The sequence below is a fragment of the Chroicocephalus ridibundus genome, chromosome 3, assembly GCF_963924245.1.
Source record: "Chroicocephalus ridibundus chromosome 3, bChrRid1.1, whole genome shotgun sequence".
Classification (NCBI taxonomy): domain Eukaryota; kingdom Metazoa; phylum Chordata; class Aves; order Charadriiformes; family Laridae; genus Chroicocephalus; species Chroicocephalus ridibundus.
In genome coordinates, this window is record NC_086286.1 from 26,880,840 (window position 1) to 26,905,205 (window position 24,366).

The 24,366-nt window shown below is 38.6% G+C and overlaps 1 long non-coding RNA gene across 7 annotated transcripts in view; it reads left to right on the plus strand.

Annotated features, from left to right (window-relative positions):
• The window catches only part of LOC134512776 (uncharacterized), a 70,860-nt gene that overhangs the window by 3,754 nt on the left and 42,740 nt on the right, over nucleotides 1-24,366 (plus strand). For 4 of the 7 annotated variants that reach the window (XR_010070234.1, XR_010070232.1, XR_010070231.1 and 1 more), the window contains exons 1-2: nucleotides 651-771; nucleotides 4,362-4,429. This is a non-coding gene — a long non-coding RNA (uncharacterized LOC134512776). Of the gene's footprint in view, nucleotides 1-650; nucleotides 772-2,763; nucleotides 2,800-4,292; nucleotides 4,430-24,366 lie in introns of those variants that run through there. The other 3 variants (XR_010070237.1, XR_010070236.1, XR_010070235.1) reach the window with 3 other exon arrangements.

Here is a 24,366-nt window from a genome sequence, read left to right on the forward strand (position 1 = left end):
CCCGCACACCGGGTAAGCACCGGTGCCGCGACCCGCCGGACCCGGACCCCCACCAGCATCCGAGGCCCCGTCCCCTGAACCCCCTAGGAGACACCGGACAAGTCCCCGCCGCTTCGGGCCTGACCCCCCGCCCCGGAGGGGGCACCTTCGCCGCCAGCCCCGGGGACGGCACCTGCCCCGCTCCCGCCGGAGCGCTGCGGGCAGGGCCCCGCGGCCCCCACGCCGGTGCGGCACCGGGGGCTGGGGAAGGGCTGGGCTCGGCGGCCCCCTTCTGCGACCCCCCCCCTCGCCCCACCGGCTGCCCCCGTCCGTCAGGGCCGCCGGGGGCGGGGCTGGGGGACGCTGCCCCTTTAAGGCAGCGAAGCCCCGCGCCGCATTCCAGCGCCCCCCGCGCGCACGGCGCGTCATCGTTCCGGGAAGCGGATGGCGTCATCCCGTCCTCCCGCGGCGGTTGCCGGCGGAGGGGCGGAGACTTGAAACAAAGGAGTAAAAATAGAAGAGGAGGGCGGGGCCGCGGACGCGTCGGCGGTGACGTCCTGGCCGGGCTAACGTCCCCCGGCGCCACGCCCCGCCACGCCCCGCGCCGGCGCGTGCGCCCGCCCTCGGGTTATTTATAGACACTCCCGCCGTTGGGCGAGGTGACGTAATGCGGGCGCTGCCGCTGCGTCGTACGGGGCTGTGCGTGCCGCGTCATGTCACGTGCGTGGCGGTGTTTACAGCGGGCGGCGGCGGTTGCCGCGCGACCGGGCGGGGCCGGGCCGGCGGGCCCAGGTGAGGAGGCCGTGCCGGCCTGCCCGGGGGTTGTGGGGCCGCTGCCCACCCTGGCTGAAGGAAGGGAGGGAGAGAGGGCGGGAGGAGAGCCCCGGCCCCGTCCGGTCTGGTCCAGCCCAGCCTTGACCGCCCCTCGGAGCGGGGAGCCGCCGCCGGGGCGCTGAGTGTTGCGGGTAGTCACGGCTTTGGGTCGTGGGGGACCAGCGGCGCTGGCGGGATTTATAGCTGTGAGAGGGAGGAGAGGCCGTCGGTCGCCTTTATTTGGCATCGGCGAGGGAGCCCGCGGCGTTGCTTAACCCCCTTTTGCGGGGTGCTGCGTGAAAGAACAACTCTGTCACGCTGAGGGCGAGAGGAAACCATGGTGCTCCTCTTCTTCCAGTACTGCGCTCTCCCAGTAAAGAGAAGCAGTGTATTCCCCCGGGGGATAGCTTCTACGCCAACTGTAACACGACATTCCCCGCAATTAATTATTACATAAATACCACGTCGGGGATGCCATTTGTGTTAGTCTTTCTTTTAACTACAGCAATGACAACACTAGTGTATATCTAGAATCTCATAAGGATGCTGTTTCATTTCTAGTCTGGTTGCCAAGTCCGTTCCTATCAAGAACAGCCCGAGGATGCTCTGTAGCCTCTCTGGCCGTGTATTCTTGCTGTGAAAGATCAAAGTCTAGGAGTGTTTATACTGTCCTGCAGGAGCTGGCCTTGGCTCTTTTGCCTTTTTTCTAAGAATCAGATAATCCTACATTTAAATAAAGCATTATAATGATTGTAGATTTGAAAGGATATCGGGCCACATGTGCAAGCTTTTAATAGTAGTATTTGGTAGACAAGGCTTACCCGCTTGTTATTGTAACCCTTTGTATTTCTAAATGTGGTATTATAAAGCTGCTGGATCTTTTTGATCCCTTCTGCATGTGCCTTTTTTGAGAAATTGTGCATAAAAGTCAGTAAGAGTGTGTGTGTCTCCCAAAGCTGTTGCTTTCTGTAGGCAGACCACGCAGCAAATAGATCTTTAGCTTGGGATGGCATCTTCTCAGGTTGGTTGAGCTCAAGGAAAATGTGGTGGGCCGTGTGAAACAAGGAACTCGAACTACACCAACTGAAGAAGGTAGATACTCAGCCATTTGGGTGTGGCACTGCACTAAAAAAGGTAGTTGAAGAGTTGCTGGCAATCCTTCCTTTTCAGTCTTTCATTATGATAAAGCAGCCTGTGTTTGCAGAGGTTGCATATCCAATTTGAAGGGCTTTGTTGCGCAGTGTAATGATGGCATGGTGCAGCGCAAACTTAAGCTAAATATGGCTGTCACAGAGCATTCCAAGGGAAAGTGGTATGGTTACTAAAGAGTGGCTGTGCCTTTTATGAGATCAAATTTTATAAAGGAAGAGAGGAGAGAAGTGAACAAGCTTTCAGGAATACGGGCTTTTTTCCTTCATCTGCTTTAAAAAAGAAATTCCAGAAACCTGTATCAACAGATTTGTGCTGTTCTCTGTCAAAAACCTGGATTACTTCATTAGCTTCTAGAAATCTAATAGCTGTTGCTTTTCCACTAACTTGTTTCTGGTTACATGCTACTATGAGTACACCTGTCAAACAGAGTGGTGTTTGGACCAATATACATGTAGTTGTACAATTAATTGCTCTAAGTGCAACAAAACAGCCCCAGCATATATTATCAGTTCTGGAGATAACATTGCATCCCCTCTGAAGGGGGCTTTTACAATGCTTACCTCACTATTACAAGGATGACTGTATGCTGACAGGGAAATGGTCCTTTGAATGAGCTACCAGAATACGATTGCAAAGCTTACTGTAACTCTAAAAAAAAAAAAATAATCTGTACTGATTTTACATCTCTGCCTGTGATGTACTATCCTATACTAGAACCTCCCTGGAAAATAGTTGAATAATCCCCTTTTCCTGAAAAAAGTCCTATGCCTTGATATGAAGCTTTCGCAGAATTTTTCATTTGCCCGTCGTAGCTTTCAGGTGGTGCCCGGTTAGACACAGCCTTGCTGGAAGTTGGTGAGTACTGAGCAGAATCAGACTGTGTGTGAGTCTTGCATAATAAATGCCCTCTACAGCAGACCTACCGCAATCTATGGATCCTACTCATTCCCATCCCAGAATGTGACTTAATTGCTCAATATACTGAATGTCCTCATGGAAGTTACTGGGATAAATCTGAACAGCTGCCAGACATTAGAGTGGCTCTCACGAGCTGAAGGATGGAAATAGCCAGTCAGCAGCTGGAGAATATTTTTGCAGAGCAATCCAAGTGGACTGATAGAGTGCCTCCAAGACATAAGCCCAGAGTTTAACTTTTTAAACTCAGGTGGACCCTTAAAAAATGTGGTTTCAACAGAAACATAAATTTGGTACTTAATTTTGACATTATTCTGCCTGTCAGCCCTCTGCTTTCACACATGCACTAATTAGCAGCTGTTCTTTAAATTCCATGATGATTAAGGCCCCTCCACACTTCTAAGTGCTAATTACCCTTTTCTCTGAAAACATATAGTTTTTTAATGTAATCAGGGTATTTTAATTCTTGTGAGACTTACGAAGGTCCACGTTCTTTTAACAACTTCGATCTATTGATCTGATTAAAAAAATAATACATTTTCTAATGCCGTCTATGTCTGGAACCCATTTTCAGGGCAGACTAGAAGGAGTTTCTGGTGGAAGTTGAGAGAGAGAGATGTATTCTCTGACTCAACAGGGCTCTTTGTTTTCAAGCAATAGAAATAAAGAGGATCTCTTCTGAGTTTCCTTTAATTATGAGCCTGAGGGTAGAGGGAAAGGAGGAGTGATTTTTGTTTCTCAATATGATGTTTGCTGCCTGGAGGAGTTGCTGTTTTGTTGCTAAATTATAATTGCACCTTTCCTGTGGCTATAGAGAAGATTTGGCTATGTTACACTTGTGATTTGTGGTAGTCTTCCTTTTTCTGTGGGAGCTCTCCAAAAAGGTAAATGGGAGTTATATCTGTGACTTAAACGCCCTGCTTTCTCTTCTTCACAATCATAAGGATTTCCTTTTGTTATGAACCAGAGCTGAATGTCAAGTCAGTTCTTGCAGTCTGGCTTTTTCATTCTAGAGAAAACATGATACATTTGAAATGTATTTGAAATACCATTTTCTCATTAGATCGTTCGTTAGGTTATGCAAGGTGGAGGATGGCAGTTACCCTTAAAGCTATTTATTACATTGTGGTTGTGAATCTAATGAGGAAAGATGGAATTCAAGAAGGGACATGATAGAAGTTTTTGTAGAAGTGGGTATAGTCTGGATGATGAAGGTATATGAGAAAATTAATGTTTAAAAAAAGTTTACAAATCCCTTAGTGTGTACAGTTCTGCTGTTACTTATGAACAGTCAAGCATAGGCACTACTAAGTCAGTACCCTGTAGTTTTCTTCATGGGAATCTCCTGTTTTTCTAGCAGCACCAAAGTCAGGAATTCATGGCTGAGTGAATTCTCATTTTGAGAAATGAAATTATTTTGTTTGATTCCTTAGGTGATCACTTCCTTTCTCCGAGCAAGTGTAAGCAGAACTATCAGTGATCCTGAGCCTTTTTCTTTTCAGGTAGAAAAAGTAGTTAGGATGTGAGCAAGAAACTTAAGAAATATACAGTCTACCACAGGGTGCTTTAGGTAAGTCATTTAATGCTTTCTGACAAATACAGATAATACATTTTGTACCTCGTAGCAACGTAGTGAGCATAATGCTAAGACTGTTTATCATGTAAATACCTAAGATAAGTAGAAACTGCACATTAAAGGCCTAAGCTGTTTTTCTTTGACCTTTTACTACTTTCTGCAGAACAATTACAGAACTGAAACAATACTGGTATTCATTAAATCTGCTGTAGTCTAATAGTCTCACAAATAAATTTATTCAATTTGTGACATTTGTTACATTACTGACAATTTGCATAACTTATTAAAAGAAAGGTCCCTTTTTTATTTCTGTCCTCAAATCCTGGTAAGATTTCACAGCATTCATCTCTAAGAAATTTTGTGATAGTTACCTGTGAATTAATCATAAACTTTAATTCATATCAGAAGGTTATCATAGCTTTTCATTTAACATTAAACTATTTCATAAATCTATTAACTTCTAATTGACATTTTGTCAACTAGTCCATTCACAGGGTCAGTGCAGGATTGTTACCTGGTAGTGTTTATCATGACGCAATGAATTACATAATTTATGAACTTTTTGTTGTTGTTACCACTGTTTTACCAACAGTGCAACTTGAAAGTTTACATTAAATGTGACTCACAAAGTTCAAAAATAGATTAAACATTATTGCTGTGTTCTGCATTCTAATCCTTCCTACCCTCACCTCCCTTCCCACCCCGAAATCAATGTTTCCAAGACCGTAAAGTCAAAATGTTTCACATACATCTTCTTTATGCAGCTCGGGCTCTTTGAAACTTCTGTTCTGTTTGTTTCTTCCAAAACTTCCTGGCACTTCCACCATATCCACTGATTCTTTTTTTGTTTGCTTGTGAATGATATTTGCCTTTATCTAGGACTGCTAGTGGTCTGTAACTCTGGTTTTCAATTGTTATTAAAAAAAATAATTCAATAACTTTATTAAATTTACAAAGAAACAACTGTAGTATACTGTAAATCACAGTGGGAAATATATTTTGCAAAGCAGGAAGAGTTGTGGAAAGAAGTTTAAAAAAGTTAAACATTGTTTTCCCCAAGGGCTCCCGTTTTCCTGACTGTTTAGCTTCATACATTCTTTGGAACTTGGCCTTTGCTTTGGAATGCCTTACTAAACATGAGAAGTTGCAAATGGACTCAATAGATGATGACTACCATTTTGAAACTTCCACAAACAGGGCACTGTGTACTGTGGAACACTTATGTTAAGTGAGCACAATGCTTAGAACTCCTTTATTACTCATTCAGTTGAATGGACAGCAGAAGGAAAACCATGCATGAACACATGTCGAGGCAATATATTTAAACATTATCAGCAGAAACGCACCACACAATTTACACTGGAGGAGAGAACTGCTGCTTTGTGAAAATTTAATCTTTCATTTCTTTGACTTTTGCATGTTTAAATCTCAAATTTATTTTTTAGTGAATGATTCTGCCATGGTATCTTCTTTCTGCCTTACATTTAAAAGTAATGCAAATACGATAAAGCAGTTTTTCAAGTGGTCCTGTCCCTGCTGAACTCGGTGGCAGTTCTCACTATCTGAAGTGATGCAGGACTGCGTGTGTAGGTTCTTGGATGGGAGAGTTTGCTTGTTCTTGGTTTCCTTTCTTCGTATGGATTGATGTGTGACCAAAAGCCGCAGTTTTGGCTGCTAAAACACACAACCTACACAATGTTAAAAGTGAAGATCACTTTCAATGTCTGCTCCTTTTCCCCCTAGTACCAGGTATGTAAATGGTATTTTTGGTCATTGGTTTGTGTTTGAACTCGGATAACTTCTTATATCTTTGTTGTTTTAAGAAGGGTCTTCTAAGGCTTTCTAATTAGCTTTTGCCTAATTTTGCTCACTTCCTGGAACTGAGAGATTTCCCACAAAAGCTTGGTTCCTCCCTCTTCTCACTAACTTTTGAAAATGCATTTCAGTGATACAACATGCCTAATTATAAGTTGATTATTTTTTTAAGATTTTAAATTTATGTTATAAATAATGAAGTGTTTTTAAGGGCTGAGTTGCACACTGTTTCAGTCAGTGTTATTCAAGACTCTACTGAAAACGTATTTTTATTTCACTTTCACCTAATCTCTCTTTGTTTTATTCACATTTTAGGAAAATGAATTGCAACAATTTGTCGTGGTAGCTTATGTCCTAAAAGCCCTTTGTAATGCAGAAAAAATAATGATTTTTAATCTTTGTGCTATACTAAAAATGGTACTTAAATATAAGTCTGGTTTTGCGTTAGCTTTTGTAACTTGGATTGCTTTTAATAACTGTGATTACAGTGTAGTGTCCTGCCTGCCTCCTGGGCACTTAAGCTGTATTTAGTGCAATCTTTGTAAGGGCTTGAAAAAGCAGATAAAGAAATCCAGGTTTTATTCTTTTGCTGCTTCATAACTGCTGTAGAGTTTTGTTGTTTCGTGAGTGCTGTTCTGCTTAAATGCTAAGTTATTTAGCACTGGAAAAAAAACAGTCTTCAGCTGTTGAAAATAAGAGTATATCTGTAATAAAGGTTATTATGATTATTTTTTATGCTTGTTGTCATTTCTTTGAAAAATATAACTTCAAATCTAAAAAGGCATAGGCTTGTTTATTTAACGATCCCTTAGAATATGTTCCTGTGTCACTGAGATCAGTGATAATGGGATGAGCTATGAATTGATTATTAAAAGGTAAGGTTTTTAAGTTCATTAAGTTTAGTACTAGTGGATAATATTCTGCACTTAATGAAGTAGAAATTATCACTTATTTCAGAAGGAATTAGGATGAGGCTGAATTTGGTGAAAAGGTCTGTTTTCATTCAAACTTGGAATATGAGGATTATCTGTTGACATATGTATTTAAACCAAACTGGTGTGAATACAAACCAGATGTTTCTTGGGAACATTTTATAGTACGTTTGAACCATAAAACAAGGTGACACATTTTTTTAAATCAGTATTTCTGATTTTGCAATGAGGAAATGTGCATTCTAAGATATGGTATTCTAAGTGTTACTTTGCAGATTCTCATCCAGTTACGAATAGCAATCTTGTACAATATTAATGAAAATCTAGATACAAAAGAGAGTGGGTATCTGTATAAAAGAAAATAAATCATGTTGACCCAAAATGAATAAGTTCTCTTCTTAAATAAATTTCAGCAATCGTTTTAAAGACCAGGTTAAATGTCGATTTCCCTATCTGTTCTCACTGAGTATGAGAGGCTATCAGCCAGTAGCTGACGATGTCTAGCAAAGAATCTAGTACTGCAAAAACACTTCAGTATTCTTTAACTGTATTTACAATACATAGTTGCATTGCTTTGGGGGTACCTTATTGTTACAAAACTTCTGCTGTGCTTTTCATTCTCTTCCTGTAAATCCTCCAAGAGTGACAATGGAGGTAATGTATGTCCCCAATCATACAGTCTCTTCTCCCCTCATGGATGTGCTTCACAAGGCCAAGGACGTGGTGAGACAGTGCCGTTTTGAAGCTAATCCTTTCCCTACAAGACTTGGGTTAGCTGCACCCATAGGCATAGGTCTGGTACTGGAATGCATTAGTGCCACAGGTGTTGATTTATATTATTTCTAGTAACAGGAGTAAGGCAAGTTACTTAGGGTTGGGTTTACATTTTCTTTTTCCCCCCCCTGCTTAATGTTTCTCAAAGATGAGCTTGACAGTTTCTGGTTTATTATAGTACTCTAGCATTCGTAACAAACTTTGTGATGATATTCTTATTAAAAATAAGACCTACAATTTGGACAATTAATTGCTATGAACTGTCTCTTTAATGTGTTGTAGAGTTAACTCTTGATTCATTCAGTTATAGGAGTTTTGCCGTTAATATGATTGGGAAGATGACTCTAATGGTCTTTGATTTTGCTAAATACTTAGATTCATAAAAAAGCATTTATTTCTCACAAAATTGGATTATAAGTTTATAACAGAATGCAGTAAATTAAAGGAGGGCTGTCACACAGAGGAAGAAATTTTTTCTGCACTTTCTTCACAGTCTCCGTTTGTTTTCATTGTATGATACAATACGTAGAGAACATGTTGAAAGCCACTTGTGTCCTTCTTTGTGTAGCTTTGGATACCTTTTCTCCAAAGCTTAATGGTTTGCGAAGAAGTCTTAAAACATCTGACACTGGAGGTGACCTAAAGTTTTGCAAGTTACACTGACAATTGTGTTAGTGAAGTGTTGCATAGCATTTAAATATGACAGTATGTCCTTCCTGCTTGTATCTGCTTTCTGAGAACCTCCATTTTAGCATGTTGAATATTAGTTCATGTTCTGATAATACGGAGTATGAGCTGTACATAATGTTTCCCTGTGTACAGATGGGTGCAGACTGCAATCAACTTTGCAGAGACCAGATAGGTCATTTTCTGAAATACACTATGGATGTCTCTGCCATCTAGTCCTGCATGTGCAGAGATACCCAAGTTCTGAACAAGTTAGTGGCAGCCATATGTCATGGCATAGTGTCTTGTTTGGGTCTTTGATGTGGCACAGTGCTGCTGTGATTAGTTGAGTTCATGTCGGAACTGCGGCCGAGACAATATGCAAGCTCATATTACATATTATAAACTTATCTTTAACATTTATGAAACTGGGAAGTTCTGGTTTAGGAGAGGGTAGAGGCAAAGAACATGTTGCACAATATGCTTATACTGTTCCGTTGAGATAAATTTGGTAAGAACGTAAACTGGCCATAAAAGTGTAATAATAACTTGACCCTATACCCTGAACTATAGGTATGTAATGTGTAATACAAAAATGCGGTTAGGCATTTATGTGCTTCTGTGGCTTTGTCATTATAGCTCAGCTACACAAAGGATATATTCATTCAGCAAACAGTTGAGACTGTTTTTTTGTTTAGGTTTGCTCATACATTTTTTCATCTGCATGGTGATGTTAACCCCTTGCAGAAGGGCAAGGGTATCTTAATATTGGTAAATAATCTATAGGCATTAGCAGATGCGCCAACATATACAGGTCTCCAACAATGACAAGGTTTTTTAGCATTGTTTGTGAAGCCTGGGTATATAAACTCTAACCATCATGAAGCTGAAACAGCTGCCCCATTTACTGGCAGTTGACTGTATTTGTGAGTGTGCAGCAGTATGGGAATCTGACATACTGCCTCTGAATAGTCAGTTTGGGAACTTTAGTCATCCTTATTTAGCACATACCCAATGGTTCAATATCAGCTGATTTGGCGTTGGGTTTTTTTTTTTTGCATCATGGCTTGTTTGATCCAAATGCTATTGAGGGCAGCACAAGTCTCTCTATTGACTGAGATTAGCTGATCACTGTATGACATAATAAACGTGTATTGATTAATTCACTGGAGTTCCTAATATGCACACACACATAATGGAGGACCATTAGTGGCCATTGTCACTGTTATTCAGTATCCAGTAATATCTCATCTTTATTTTCAGGATGAAACCCTCAATCCTACACAGTATTACAAACCAACCATGGAAACAAAAAGTTCTTGCCACATAATTGGAATAGTAGGAGAAACATTTTCTAAATTTGGAACTTTCCCAAAATCATGCTCACAGATCCATGTGACACGTTACAGAAGTTGCTGATTTCATTGTTTGGTTTTTGAACATGACTTTCAACTTGTAGGCAGCTGAGGTTGCTGCAGCCTGTAAGCAGAAGGGCACAAGGGGCAGGGTGTTGCGTAGTGAAATGTTACTGTGACTCAGCTGTTGCTGAAAGTAACACTCATTTCTTTTCTCTTACTTCCTCCTGATTATCAAGAAATGCCCTGCAGCACTGGAGCAAAGGAACACTGCCCAGTTAAAAAATACATTCGAAACTTACTAGAAATAGCGAACTGCAGAAAAGTAAAGCATTAACTAGCAGCGTTCCTTTCTTGGCTATGAATTTTGTGGGTATTACTCATGCTACAGTGCTATTCCTAATTTTAGGAGCAAATGTCTATCACTTCTTGTATATAGATGTCATAAAACATTGGGCAAAGGTGAAAACTTTGTTAAGATATCCCCTGATATAATTCAGCTTCGCTATAAAGATATCGGACTGTAATAGGAGCACAAGTGTTCTGGGAAGACCTAAGAGAAATTCTTCCACTGATAGCACGTGTCTTCCATGCTTGGTATGTGTATCTCGGTATCAGAGATGGAAAAACCAGTAGCATCAGGACAGGATGGGCACTCTTCTCATGCAAAGCTTTGATGTGGATGAGAACTGGTGCTCTTACATTCCTTGAACAACTGTCTGTAATGTAAATAGCATAGCATTAAATAGGTAGGTTCGTGGGACTGCTCTTCTTCATTAAGTTTGTCTCTCATTTCTTTATATTGCTGTGGACCCTGATTTCTACTTTGCCCCTCATACAACAAGAATTCCAAAGCTTCCACGGCAGCAGCCCCTATACCTCCCTTCCAGGTTTGCCACAAGAAAATGGCGTGGAGGTAAACATAGGACATGTTTAAGAAAAGGCTTCTAAAGTAACCAGAGATACACTAACAGGATTATTTTCTTGAATCTTTATCCCATCCTCTGTTTCTGAGAAGAGGAATGCCTGGTCAAGAATCACAGGATTATATAGATTGGAAGGGATCTCTGGAGCTTGTCTAATTCAAACCACCGCTGAAAGCACGGCCTACTTAGATGAATTTGCCCAAGGCCTTGTCCAGTCAGGTTTTTAGCATTTCCAATGACGGAAATTCTGCATCTCCTCTCAGTAACTTGTTCCAAGGTTTGACTGCCTTCATGGTGAATAATTTCTTAATATCTAATCAAAATTTCCCTTGTTGCAACTTGTGGCCATTGCCTCACCTAGTGCAGTCCTTTCACTGCGTGTTTCTGAAAAGAGTTTGACTTTATCTTCTCTACACCCTTCTATTAGGTCATGGAAGACAGCAGTAGGACTCCTCATGGCCTTCTCAAGGCTGGGCAAGCCTGTTTCTCTCAAGAGTGCTGCTTTAGTGCTATTTAACTCTCCTCTGTAAGGTTGAACATACACATCTTGTCTTTGGACAAAAGGAGGTTTGTTCTGTCTTCAAGGCATTTTTGTAAGATTCCCAGAGCAGTAGCCGAAGGATCACTAAAAAGCATCAAGACAGGACAGTATATTGGGATATCTTACATAAAAGTGTCTGATCTTTACAATGGGGAATAAGAAAGAGGCAAGGCTTGATGCTTTGCACAAACAAGGACGGTCCTGTTGGCTGTCATTACAGCCAGACACAATGACATAACAAAATTGCTTGAAACTGTACGCATCCACCTCCCATTTTGTTAACCTCTAGGCCTCAGCTGATTGTCTAACCCTCTGTGTTACTCTAAACTGAAGCCTTAGCATTATCCTGTTTATTCCATATGTAGAAAAAATAAAATGTCTACCCGCTTCTCAATAGATAATTTCTAACAGGTATTTGCTGGATAGTATTCTCTTACTGAGGATTTGAAGTGCCAGCTGCTTGTAAGATTTTATTTTTTTTTTAGATTACCTTACAGTTACATTATGTAGATTACCTTATGATTTTGAAATAGCACACACAATATAGTAGGGGAGTCAGGGTTTTTTTGTAATTCTGCAAATTAATTACTCGGTCACCCATTTGTATCATTGCAAAGTGCTTTGCCACTTTGAGGTCTGATGCAGACTTGGTAATGTTGTTCATGTCTTCCAAATAGACTGTGATTCTTAGGATCTACAAAATACATTTTGAAAGTCATATAAAAATAAGCAAAGTATCAATTTTCCTTTTTTAGAATTGCCTGCTCTCTTTAAGGTGTGGTCTGCCTTTTATTCCATTTCATTGTGTGTATCCATCAGTAATTTCACATGATGGAATGCAAAACAGGTCAGAGTGGTGTCTACTCTGGTCAAAAGCATACAAAGTGCTCATCCCACTCAGTGCCAAGAAAAATCTGGCTCTAGTGCCTGGAAGATGCCTCAACCAAGAGTGGAAGAGATGTATCTATTCTGAGAAAAAGATATGAAAAGGTTAGTAACTGTTTTTCCCGTCTATGTAGTACACATCCCTGGCCACATAGACATTTCCATTGTGAGGAACACTATTGCTGTCTTTGAGAACTGTATACATGTAAAAGTCAGTATAAGGAACCATTACATTGCTTTTTAAATATAAATGTGCATCTGTCGGGGGGCATGGGCTACTTTTTCTGTAGTAGTGATACTTAACTCTTTGATTAATGTTGCTGTTCAAGTCTTGGAAAAGAAATGTATTGAAGTAGATTGTAGAGCATATTTTTGTTCTGTGCAGTAATGTTGCTTTATTTCTTTGAGACAATTAAAGAACAAAGCACATCTTGTACTATGTATTGTAGCAACATCTCTACTCACAGATTAAGTTTTTAGAAGGAAAATTTTCTGGTGGAGCTTCTTTAATCTTAGGTATTAGTGTTTTTCTTGATTAAAGTCTTTTTTCCTACCTGAGAAAAAAAGAAATGGGTAATAACTGTAACAGAGCGGGGAAAAAAAGTATTTTTTTACTAACATGTCAGCATGATCATGTACTGATTCTACATTTAGGAGCCATTTTTTGGTCTGCCTTACCCCATGTGCAGATATTGGGGATAAGAGAGTAAAAGGGTCCTGTCTTCCTCCCTGTACGCTGGTTCTCTGTTCCTTCTCCTCATAGCCACTATAGCATCCTGCCTCTGTGTTCCTGGCTCCTGCACACAGTCCAAGCACAGAAGTCATTCGAGGGGAGGGAGCAGTCAGAATGGTTTTGCGTACAGGTAGCCAGCTTTCTTGTAATAATTTATAAGGACTACATCAGGAGCACAAACTGGGGAATCTGGAGAACTGCCCAGAGTTGTTCTGATGGTTGTGCATGACGCTGACTCTCGCTGAAGAAGGTGAAAGCCAGCTTGCTTACATCCTTGTATCACTGCTGGCATAAGGACAGTGATGAATCTGAGTTGATGTGGTCAATCTGTAGGTATTGAGAGGAACCACTCAGTGAGGACAGCCACTGTGAATTTGTTGTCTCCAGATAGTGGGCTTTTTTTTTTTTTTCTACTGTGTAACTCATGTCCTCAAGTTAGCCTAAACAGGGAGCACAATGCAAAGTGGTGTGTGAGATAATGTGTTCGTACAAGAAATCCACTTATTTTTGGGTGTTAGGGTGAATTCAGGTGCATATTCCCTGGGTTCTTTTATTGTAGTGGATTTTGTTACTCTCTGAATTATTAGTGGATTGTTTGTTCTGGAGACGTGGAAGTAGTTGTGAACATCTGTGAAACGCTAGTAGCATATAAAGCATGGTAAGTAAGTATCCACACTACGAAGTGGTGTGCGAGCAACTGATGAGTTGTGTAAATTGACCTTTACCTGTCCTTTAATTTTCCAGTGCCGTATCAAGTTAGGTTGTTGGGTTTTTTTAATGTAGAGATAGGAGTTAAATTAAGGTCAATATTTAACTTGCAGCTTGAGCTAAGATTACAGCAAAACTGTATCTAATATCAAATTTCAAAGAAGCCTGCAGGAGTGGGTCTGAGATCAAAAAGTAGTCGTTGATCTGACATGCCAGTCTCATTCATGTATGGGCCTTTTGAAGAATGAAAGTATTAATTCCTATAAATGTAAAGGCAAAACCTAGGGAAGTGAGGGCACTTATCATCCAAGCACATAGTCTGAATTAAAGACTACAAGGAGGCGTAGTTATAAATTTGATGAGCAAAGCTTGTGTGAGAATTGCAAACTGTATTGCTATTATAAAGCTTTCAATTCCATTGAGCTCCTGACTGCCTGAAGTAGACCATTTTGCTAGCCATTGCTGAGGTCTGTGCTGCCCTGCCTAGATTGCTACAAGTATCCCAGCAAAATATTACAAAACTAGAGCAGGCATGTCTAGATTATACCGCAGCCAATGTAATGACTGCATTTTTAATTACTGTGAGTTAACATAATTTTTTCCTTTATGAGGACAACTCTTGGAGGCACTTCTCTTTTTATTTGATTTTATTGTTTCTGTTGGTCTAAGATAAAAGTCACGTAGACTGAAGGAGTACGGAAGTTCTTGTTCTCATGAAAAAATCCATATGCCAGCGTGAACACACCTTACATGAAAATAATAGTATGTCAGTTGCACTTCACACTTTTAAAATTCTAAGCAATGATGTACACAAGAGGTTTTAAAGTAACTTTAAACAGGACCTTATGATGCATACATCTTGAGTAATTCTTGACTTTAAAATACGGTATTACAGAATTATTTTTACACGTATGCAGATTAAGTCATGTGTAGATCAACTATAGGTAGCTATTTGGATGTTTTGTGGTAGAGAAGTGACATAGCAAGCAGTATAGAATATAAAACTGGAATGGGTCACATTGAATTAATCTTCAGTGTTTAACTAAAATTCATAAAGGATTTAGTTAAATCCTTAAATTCACTCATTCTCAACAGGTAAGAATTAGAACGTTGCTGTTTATAGTAGAAAAAAAATGTGTTGCTAGAATATGATCTGAAGTTTTCTAGTCTAACTATCATGTAAATATCTAAATATACTTAGTGGCTCAAAAAAATTTACATTAAATAAACTGCATAGTCAAAAATCATTTGACTGAGATGCAATGTGTTTAGTGAATAGCCAATTTAAGATCAATATGAACAACCACCAAGACAATTGTTTAATGAGGACAGCAGTTCTGCTTTATAGGACTGTTCTTCTGAGAGCTTGCGGTATACAGAATTTCCATTAGTTTCCCATGTTAAAGTGGGAAACTTCCCTTCATAGCTGCACATCTATATTCACTGCCGCCTTTATGAATCTTAGTTTACCTCTTGGCTGCATGCACTGGGAGGTCCTACTGGCATATGCGGAATGTAACTGTGCCTTGGAAAAATAGGATTTCTGGATTCTTGTTTGTTCCCTGTGCTGGATGTGCAGTGCCTGTTCTTTCACTGCTCTGAATGCTGAGCAGACATTGTGCTCAAATATTAATTCTGCATAGATGACTCTTCCTCCTTGGTCAGCAGGACTGAACGTGGAAGGGCTCTGTACGGTTCTGCATTTTTGTTTTCAGTTACTATTGAAATGTCCATCTCTTTTACCTGATAATGTGAATTTTTCACAGGAAATCAGGCAATTCTGTTCTGTTTGATGTTACCAGTTTAGAATTTAAACATTTTTCTTAATGTAACTCCATCTACATTATTCATAATTATAAAGTATATTTAATTAATCAAGTACATTTCAAAATACATACAGAACTGTTCCAGTAACACATCCTGTGTGCCTATACTAATCTATAACCTTATCTCTTCCGCCAAGTTTTTCACAAAGTAATGTCAAACTCACTATTTTTTGCATAACAAGTTATTTGGGTTTTTTTAATGCATAAAATATTGCTAGCATTGCTTTAATGTATATATGGAAGTGACTCTCCGTATGACAGTGGGAGTGCTGTTGTTAGAATAGGATCAGACGCTCTGTTCTGTATGGTAGATACAATACCTGTATTTAAGATAGGTTGGGTACAAATTCCAGATTCTAACCTCTACATTTCAATGTACATATGTGTTAGTATACCTTGGTATAGAAACCACTGTATTCATATACATTCCTTACCAAGCTGGTGTTCTAGATGAACACAATCATACAGTTTGATAACAAGTAATTTATTTTATGCATATGTATGAATACATATAAAAATACCATTAATGTCTAACTATAGCTTACTACTATTCCAATGGATTTTATATTTTTAACTTTTTTATTGGTTGTAAATTAGATTAATTTGTCCAGTTTAATATTTTCTGTATGACTTTCTAATCAAGAACTCTGTCATGCAGAAAAAGAAACCAAAGAAAGTTATTAAAACCTATCTAACGCAGATGAAATATTTAGATTTCCTTCTAGTGGATGCTGCCCCATGTTGTCACATGCAGATTAAACCTTTTTACAACTGATTGATTATTAGAATTTCAGAGCATATTACAAAACCAACAGTCATTTACCATAAATCTTTAGTTTTCAATCTCATGTTCTTGTAAGACTGTTTGGAAAGAAACCAAGTATTGGGATTTTGTGTGACTCACTCTGGTGGGTGGTTCTTAATGTCTGAAGAATATGCATTCTGCGGTCCTTGGAAAGTACACTGTTGATTTTATAGGAGGTATTTGAATTGCTTAATGTATTACCAAACACTTGATTAGTAAATAATGCTTTACCTAAGTAAATTTTGCTTACAGAGAAATTCCATGCTGGATACATATACCACAGACTTAAAAGTAAATGAGAACATGTTTTGGTTTTCTCAAATCTGTGATCTGAATGACAGCACAGGAGGGAGTTATGCTATACCAGAAGCTCTTGGTAAAATCCGAAACCTCCACAAAATACATCTAGTTTCATGTTTTTTTACGTACTCTGTATGTAAACAAGGCTCATCCATGCTTGCAAATCTTTTAGAAAGATGTTACTATTATTACTGATGTGGATATCTAGAAAATGCGTGCTAACTAATCTATACAAACAGGCAGAATACCTATTCCCGCTGTTGAAATAGTACAGAGTTAGTGAAATTGCGTAATTTTGTGGCAAGACCAGCAAAAAAGTAATTATTCAGAGGCAGCATTGTGAATTATTTTGGTTGGTTTTGAGCAGTAAGCTTGGTGAAGTTAATTTTGTTTTGTGAGGCAGAAAGTCTGTTTTTGGAATGAGATATATGTTTGATTTTGTAAACTTGTTCACAGTATTTCATCATTCTTATACCATGTGTTCTAAACTAAACAGTCTAGATGCCAGATGAATGTTGATGGCTACAGTACAAACATCTGTTTTATCATCCTTTAGTACTGGTGAGTTATTTCCTCTATTCAACTCTAAGTTTCTATGGAAAAATTATCCATCTATGAATTAATTGGGTCCCATTATCCCCAGTTACTCCTGCTTCAGCACAGTACTTCACAATCTAAGATTCAATGTGGGTATTATTTTAAACCAGACCTTGCTCTGTTAATACCCTTTAAAGTTGCTACTGCTCTTTACAGAAATGTTTTAGGTTTTTTGTAGGTGAATTTACATACTAAATATGTTCTTATAACCTAATTTAACCTTTTTTAAAATTTGCTGGTTTTTTGCTTTATCTGGGTTATTCCTTCTCCTCCCATAATCCTATATATTTGAAAGTCAGCTGTAGAAACCTTTGCTAAACTTCTCATAGTGTGACTGTCTTCATGAAAGTTACATCTCATATTTAGTTACTTACTTCATTGGGATTACTTGCTTAAATGCTCTGCTATAGCAGGGTTTAAGTATTTAATTCTTTACCACACTTAAGTATTGCATCACATATATAAGATTAAAAAAGCCAGTGACCAGTCTGGATAGGAACCCAGTTTCTGTATTAATCTGATGAGAACTGTGAGTAAATGGTAGTTCTCTCAGACAAGTTAATTTTCCCTCCCTGCTTCATTTCTGGTGTGAGCCTTTGAGAGTTTGGATTTTTCTGAAAGGAGCTGAAAACCAGGGTTGTTCTCTGAAGTACACAAAGGCAGGATCAAAGTCTGTAAATAAAAGTTCTGCATAGAATCAAATACAAGAGTTGTATTAGAATATTTGTTGGAGTTTTGGATTACAGTTGTGAGATTTAATTCACTCTATCAAATAAGAAACAAATTACAGTCTCCATCATGCAAGGATTTGTCATCCTTATATAAGCACAGATTCAGGTCTTTCTCTAAGTCCATATCCCGTGGGTTTTATCACACTTTTTGTTTTCTGCCCTGAGTATATATCGGGAAGGTTATTGTTATACAGGCTTTCCAAAAGGTTTCCTTGTTGCAGTAAGCTTGCTGACAGGCCCCTGACAAAATTCAGAAAATGTATTCAGCCGTATTTATTAATTCAAAAGAATTATATCAGTGATACTGGCAGAGAAAAGTAAAGTCTAGCACTCAAGACGTTAACATTTCTCTGACTACAGCACCTTAATTTTTAATGAAGCCATACCATTTATTCCAAAACTTCAAGGAATGTCCTTAGTATCGTTTTGGAATTTCTAACTGATTGTGATTATATATGAAAAATGTAGTTTCTGTTAAGTTTAAGTTTATTTGATTTTACTTCAGGTATCTTAGCCTCCTGGAGCATTTCTAGGTGGTGAAGCAAAGAAAGTCAGAAGTCCACAGTTAGAACAGGAAAACAGGGGTTTGTGGTTCGGAGGGAAGCAATAATGAAAGGCAAGGGAAGTTATAGTTGGTGAAATGAATGGAATTATGATTGGTGAAATGAGGACTCTGGTAGGATTTTTTTGTTGTCAGAAAACATGATTTTTCAAATGCAAAACTTTCTCTTAGAATGAAAAGAATTCTCATCGTCTTGTTGAGAAGCAGATGAGCTGCTCCATTTTATCTCAGTTTTCCAGCCAAGCAAGCAAGAGCCTGAGGGAAGCATGGAGATATACTGTTATTTCATTTACTAAAATGCAGCTTTTATTTATTTTCGAGGCCTCCCTGTGCAGGAAGCTCCTAGATCTGAAGATCGACATTCCCTGCTTTGCATGTCCCAAACGGAAAAATATTCCACACACGAAGTCTTGTAACATCTTGCAGTAAGACATTTGAAGCCAATTTACACATTGCTCCATGTGCAGGGTTTCATTTTGCCACCATACTGTGGAAAGAACATTGCCAGAACTATAAACTCTGTTTCGATCAGGATGGCACTTAGAAATACATCCAGCTGCTTGCAGTTTAGACAAGAGTTGTGGAGCTGTATACCTTGTGAATGAGTATTTTTGGTGGTCTATTTTTTTCCTTTTTTTTTTTCTTCCTAACACAAATGGCTTTATACGGACTGGTTTACCAGTAAGAACCAGTTACATCAGATATGTTTCATATGTCATATTATTGTCTGCTATTGTAAATGATCCGCTTCTGACTTCTTGGGTGAAACGAATAGCATTGTTGAAAAATGTAAACTGCCTTTGGCTTCATTGTAATAGGCTTGTATAACTGTGATCATAATGACACCTACAGTTTATTATTAATCTCCAGCAATTTGAACAAGGAATTCTGAGGCTTGGTAAATTGCAAAATTAAAATATGCTTTTCTTGGTTCTTCTAGATGTAAACAGTTTGTCTTTCACACATCTAACACTTCTTAATGATGGCTTATTAGTTATATGGAGTTTAAAAGTCACAGCATCATATAATTCCTTCCTTTTTCAACATTTCACAGTATGGTACTAATATAGAGACTATTGATGGAAATCTTATAGTAAATTAACAGTACAATTATTCCTTAATGTATGTGTTTTCAGGAGTTAAAAAGAATAAATAACAGTCTGTCAGCCTCATGCTTAAAATAGGTGCATGGTCCATGTGATTAACTGATATGGCTGTCACAGTTTTTAGCACTGTGCTTTGATTTTTATCACATTTAGTGAGTCAGGGTCATTAGCTTCAATAAAAACTTGGATTAGAAACATCTACTGACCATGTCTGCGTTCTAGGAATTGGTATTAAAAATTCAGTATTTGGGATTCACGCCTCTAGGAAGGTGTAGTGGAATGCTGTGATACAGAGGTGTCTTTTGGAAAGAAGCCATTTGTGGTCAGTAAGGATTCTTTTCAAGATTATTAACCTCTGTATCCTTAAATTATATTTATAGAGCTGCCTAAATTATTTCTGGAGTTTCAGTTAGAATATATTCCCCAACCAAAACAATTGTGTAACACAGCTGTTACCTTTTGCCCCATAGATGCCTACCTTTCAGTTATAGATTAAGTAATCTCTGGGTAACTTCTAAGGCAGTTGCACTGGTTAAAATTATTCACGTGCATATGTTTGAATTATTAACATTATTATTACTGCATTTTGTCAAGGCACAGGATTGTCATCCAGAAAGTCTATTTGGTGGCTTACAGTCTTGCCTAAGGCATATTAGCTTGACAACTCTTTTGTTGGAACTTGGAGTGTATTTCTTGTATTCACCTGTTGTTGGTAAAATGTTTAATTCTGTAATGTAAATGCAATGGTAGGGTATAAATGCATGGTTTTCTGTTATAAATATTTAAATTTTGGTCTTTCTTGCAGGTTAAGTGCAACTGAAGATATATAATAGTTTTCTCTTGACAGTGCTCATATATTTTATTCCTCTTTTATCAGTCTCGGTTTCTGCATCAGAATGGCATGTTCACATTTGAAAAGTTTTTCTCCAGAGACTTGCATCTTTTCTCAGAATACTTGTATCTTACCCGAAACTAGCATGTGAGCACTTCAGTTTCCTAAAGCTCAAATTATCTTTTTAAGAGCAAATTCCAAATTCTGAACCACTGGAGTTTGTGTAGTAAATGTCACACTGACATTTTGTACTGCCCATAATGAGATGAACCTACAACTTAGAGCATTAGCTAAATCTAGCTGTCCTGGAAGTCTTTTTGTGGGACTTTTTTAATGCAGGATAAGAAGTCAGTCTTAGTTTTGGTACTCTACGTAGGCTGCCTGTCCTTTCACAGTTATACGGATAGTGGACGGCTGTGCTGAGTTTGCCATGGGAGCGGCCATGGACGGTGTTTCTAGGAGGTGTAACATCTGTGGGACTGGAAGACGTTTACCATGTTGTCTGAGGCACTAGTGAGGTGGTTGCATTACGTCAGTGTGTGCTCGATGTGTCACTTTTCCATATCCCTGATCAAAACTTGGTAATCTAGCCAGAATCATTTTTAAGCTGCATAAGTAATGACATTTCTGCAGTGTGCGTTTTTAAGTTCCCTTCTAATGGAGAGTTGTTTTGTCCTTTGCTAGGCCTTCTTATTTTAATGGTTGCAGAGGTTAATGGGATGTCTTGTGTTCAGAGTTTAATGCTACCTTTATATGTCTGCAGAAAATAGTTTAGTGATACAATCCTTATACTTGTAAGCCTGAGGATCCCTGGAAGTATAGGTCCGTTGCAGTCCCTGGACCATTAAGAGACCACTGCAGAGACCATTAAGACTCTTCTTCACTCAGAGTCGCTAAAATTTTAACTTTTATGTTTGCATGCAAATAATAATGCACTGTTAGAGTAGCACAATTTCCAACTTCCCCCCCGCCCCCCCCAACAAGCCTTGTTATGATGTCCTGTTGAGCTGAAAATTAGAACCTATGTCCCCCTCTTGGGCTCTGTTCTGGCAGTGCTTAGAGCTTCTTTCTCATACTGTCTGCTCTTTACTTGCAATTGTTACTCAGTTCCTTTAAATCATGGCACTGAGAGGCCAGCAATCCAGATACTGGAGATCCTGCTTCGTTTCTCCCATAAAGAAATCTGATTTGGCAGTTTTCTGTTCTTTGACTGTAACTTCTTAATTTTATGTATTTTGGCTTTCTGTAAAATACTTCATATGATGTAAATAAAGATGTATCATCTCAGAATTAAAAGTCACATGTTTAATTGCAAATGACTTGAGCTTACTGCATTTTGGTGTAATTCTGTGATGTCCTCACCCAAGAAACAGCACATGATTATTTGTAAGCTTGCCATATCTAGGAGGAAATTTGATAAGGCTTTCAGAATCTGCATTGTAAGGCCAGTAATTGCCGTGATCCAATAAGGGAGCCCTCTGTGGTGGCATCACTCGAGAGAGTAAGCGTGGTGTGACTGCTGCTGGCTTCTCGGATCACGCTGTCTAATGAAAGATTAATGAGGAGGTGATGCTTTGTAACAAACATCTAATACTGCCACCAGGTCACAAGTTTGATTTGAACCAATCAATATAATTCATTCTCCTAAAGGTAGCTAATGATAGCACGCTTATGAGAAATGAAATGGTCTGCAATCTAAGACAGCCTGCTTGTTCTTACTGCGTCAGCTTTAAAGAAACAGTATTCATTTTATAAAGTCATCTAAACCTTGGTAAGAAAGAAGAGTTTAAATTCTGAAGGAAAATGTTAAGAAAACTTTTTAAAAAAAAAAATCAAGAAAACTGAACTAAAAGGAATCATTATATTAAAAATAAATTAGAACTAAAACTCGTTGAAACATAAAGGGGAGAAAGGGGAAAAAAAATCTTATATTCTCAGAATTAATAAGATCTGTAAGAGAAAAGAGAGTTTGATTTGACCTTGGGGTTTAAGGATCAGATGTACATTAATGTCTGTGTTCTTAATCCTAGGAGTGACTCACTTGCCTATGAAAGACAGGGGTCAAGTCCCCACCTATGTCATATTGACCCATCTGAGGAGAGAGGGACAGAAATCGGAGCATTATTCTTCTCCTCTTGTACTAACAGAGGGCTAGATGAGTTTCTGATGTAACCTAGATTACTTTTTTTTTTAATTATACCAGCTATATTAATTCCAGAAAGCAAGTATAGGATGCAGAGGGGAGGGTATATATTCAGGTATTTCCCTCAGAGATAATCCTGTGAGAGACTGAACAATCTGAGGATTAAGAGGGCAGAATGAGGAAACACAAAGGCAAGATTTTCTTCTGAACTTCTTGCTAAAACCTTTGAGCTAGATTTTTGCATTCTTGTTTCTGTCTGAGTAATATTGTGCTGTGAAAGTGTTGGCAGTGAGTTGCTGTAGCTACATATGGAATAAGATACTGTAAAATATGAATAATGGAACTTGATTTTTGAGCTCTTTATTATGAGACTTCAGTTTTCCAACCTGCAGAGCAGGAAATCCCTACTTTTCTCTTTAAAAAAAAAAAAAAGTTCAAATTCTCTCATGAAAGATTCTGATTTTCATAGCAAAATAGTATTGCTGTCCTCTAGGCATATGTAGGACCATACTGACCTGGCTTCAGTTACTTCTTAGGTACAAAACAATATTTTAAAAAATCATGACAATTTATTTCCTAAATGAAATTAGTATTTGCTTAATATTTACGATACTTTCCTGTGTGGTACTTTCTTTCCGTCTAAATAGGTAATACCATAAACTTTGTAAATGTTAGCATTATTTTCATTAACAGTGTTACATTCCTAATACCTGGAACAAATTGAAATTGTCTCATCAAAAATATCAATGAATCATCTAAATATCAATACCAGATCTAGAAAAGACTTTAGAAGCCAGGAGAATTTTCATGCTAACATAATTTTCCAGGAGCCCAGGTGCACCAAAACACTCCCTTGCAGTGAGTAAGCAGTCTATTTGGTGAGTAAGCCACTTCTAAAGCACTGAATAGTAATTCTAATAGCAATTTCAGACTCATGTTTCGCTACTTTTACACAGTTGTATGAAAGATTTATAGTCTTTAGATGACATTTCTTAATGTTTAGCTTTCTAGTTTTCATTGTACAGTAGGGGTGAAAACAAATTAATCACCCCGAGCTGCAATTTGAGGATCTTTGCTTCAGTCACTGAAGCAGTATCTTTTTTATTCGATTTCTTCCCCTCTGTATCGATTGCTGTCGTGTTTCTTGGATTAACTTGGATTTCTCATCTTTTCTATTTCCGTTTCCTTTATTCTTTTCCAGTAAGTGCTTTAAAGTTTTAAATGTTTAAATAGAACCTCTTTCCCATAAAGCTTGGGATTTGCCAGGATCCCTTCTTAGAAGAGGAGCATGGTCTAATGGTCACCACACACCTGGGAGATGGATGTTGCTGTGTTCTTATCCTAGTTGATACACTTTTATGGCCTTAGGCAGGTCTCTAAACTATCTATCAACAGAGCCACGAGGATTAATTGAATAGGCAAAGTGCTGTGTAATGCTGAACATTATGCCTGACTTTAAGAATACTGTACATTTCCTGCCAGCCTTGGAAACAAAGTCTGTGATGTTAGTGGAGAAAATTGTGTTTTTTCAGTGATCTTGCCTGAAAGATGACAATAAGATTCCTGATTCCAGCAATATGAATTCATAATTGCACAGACTTTCTTTTCATGATGAAATCACTCTGTCATTTCTGTTTCTCCTTGGTAACTGGTATTTCTGCTAATATTTCCTGTAACTCTTGGAGAATAACAGA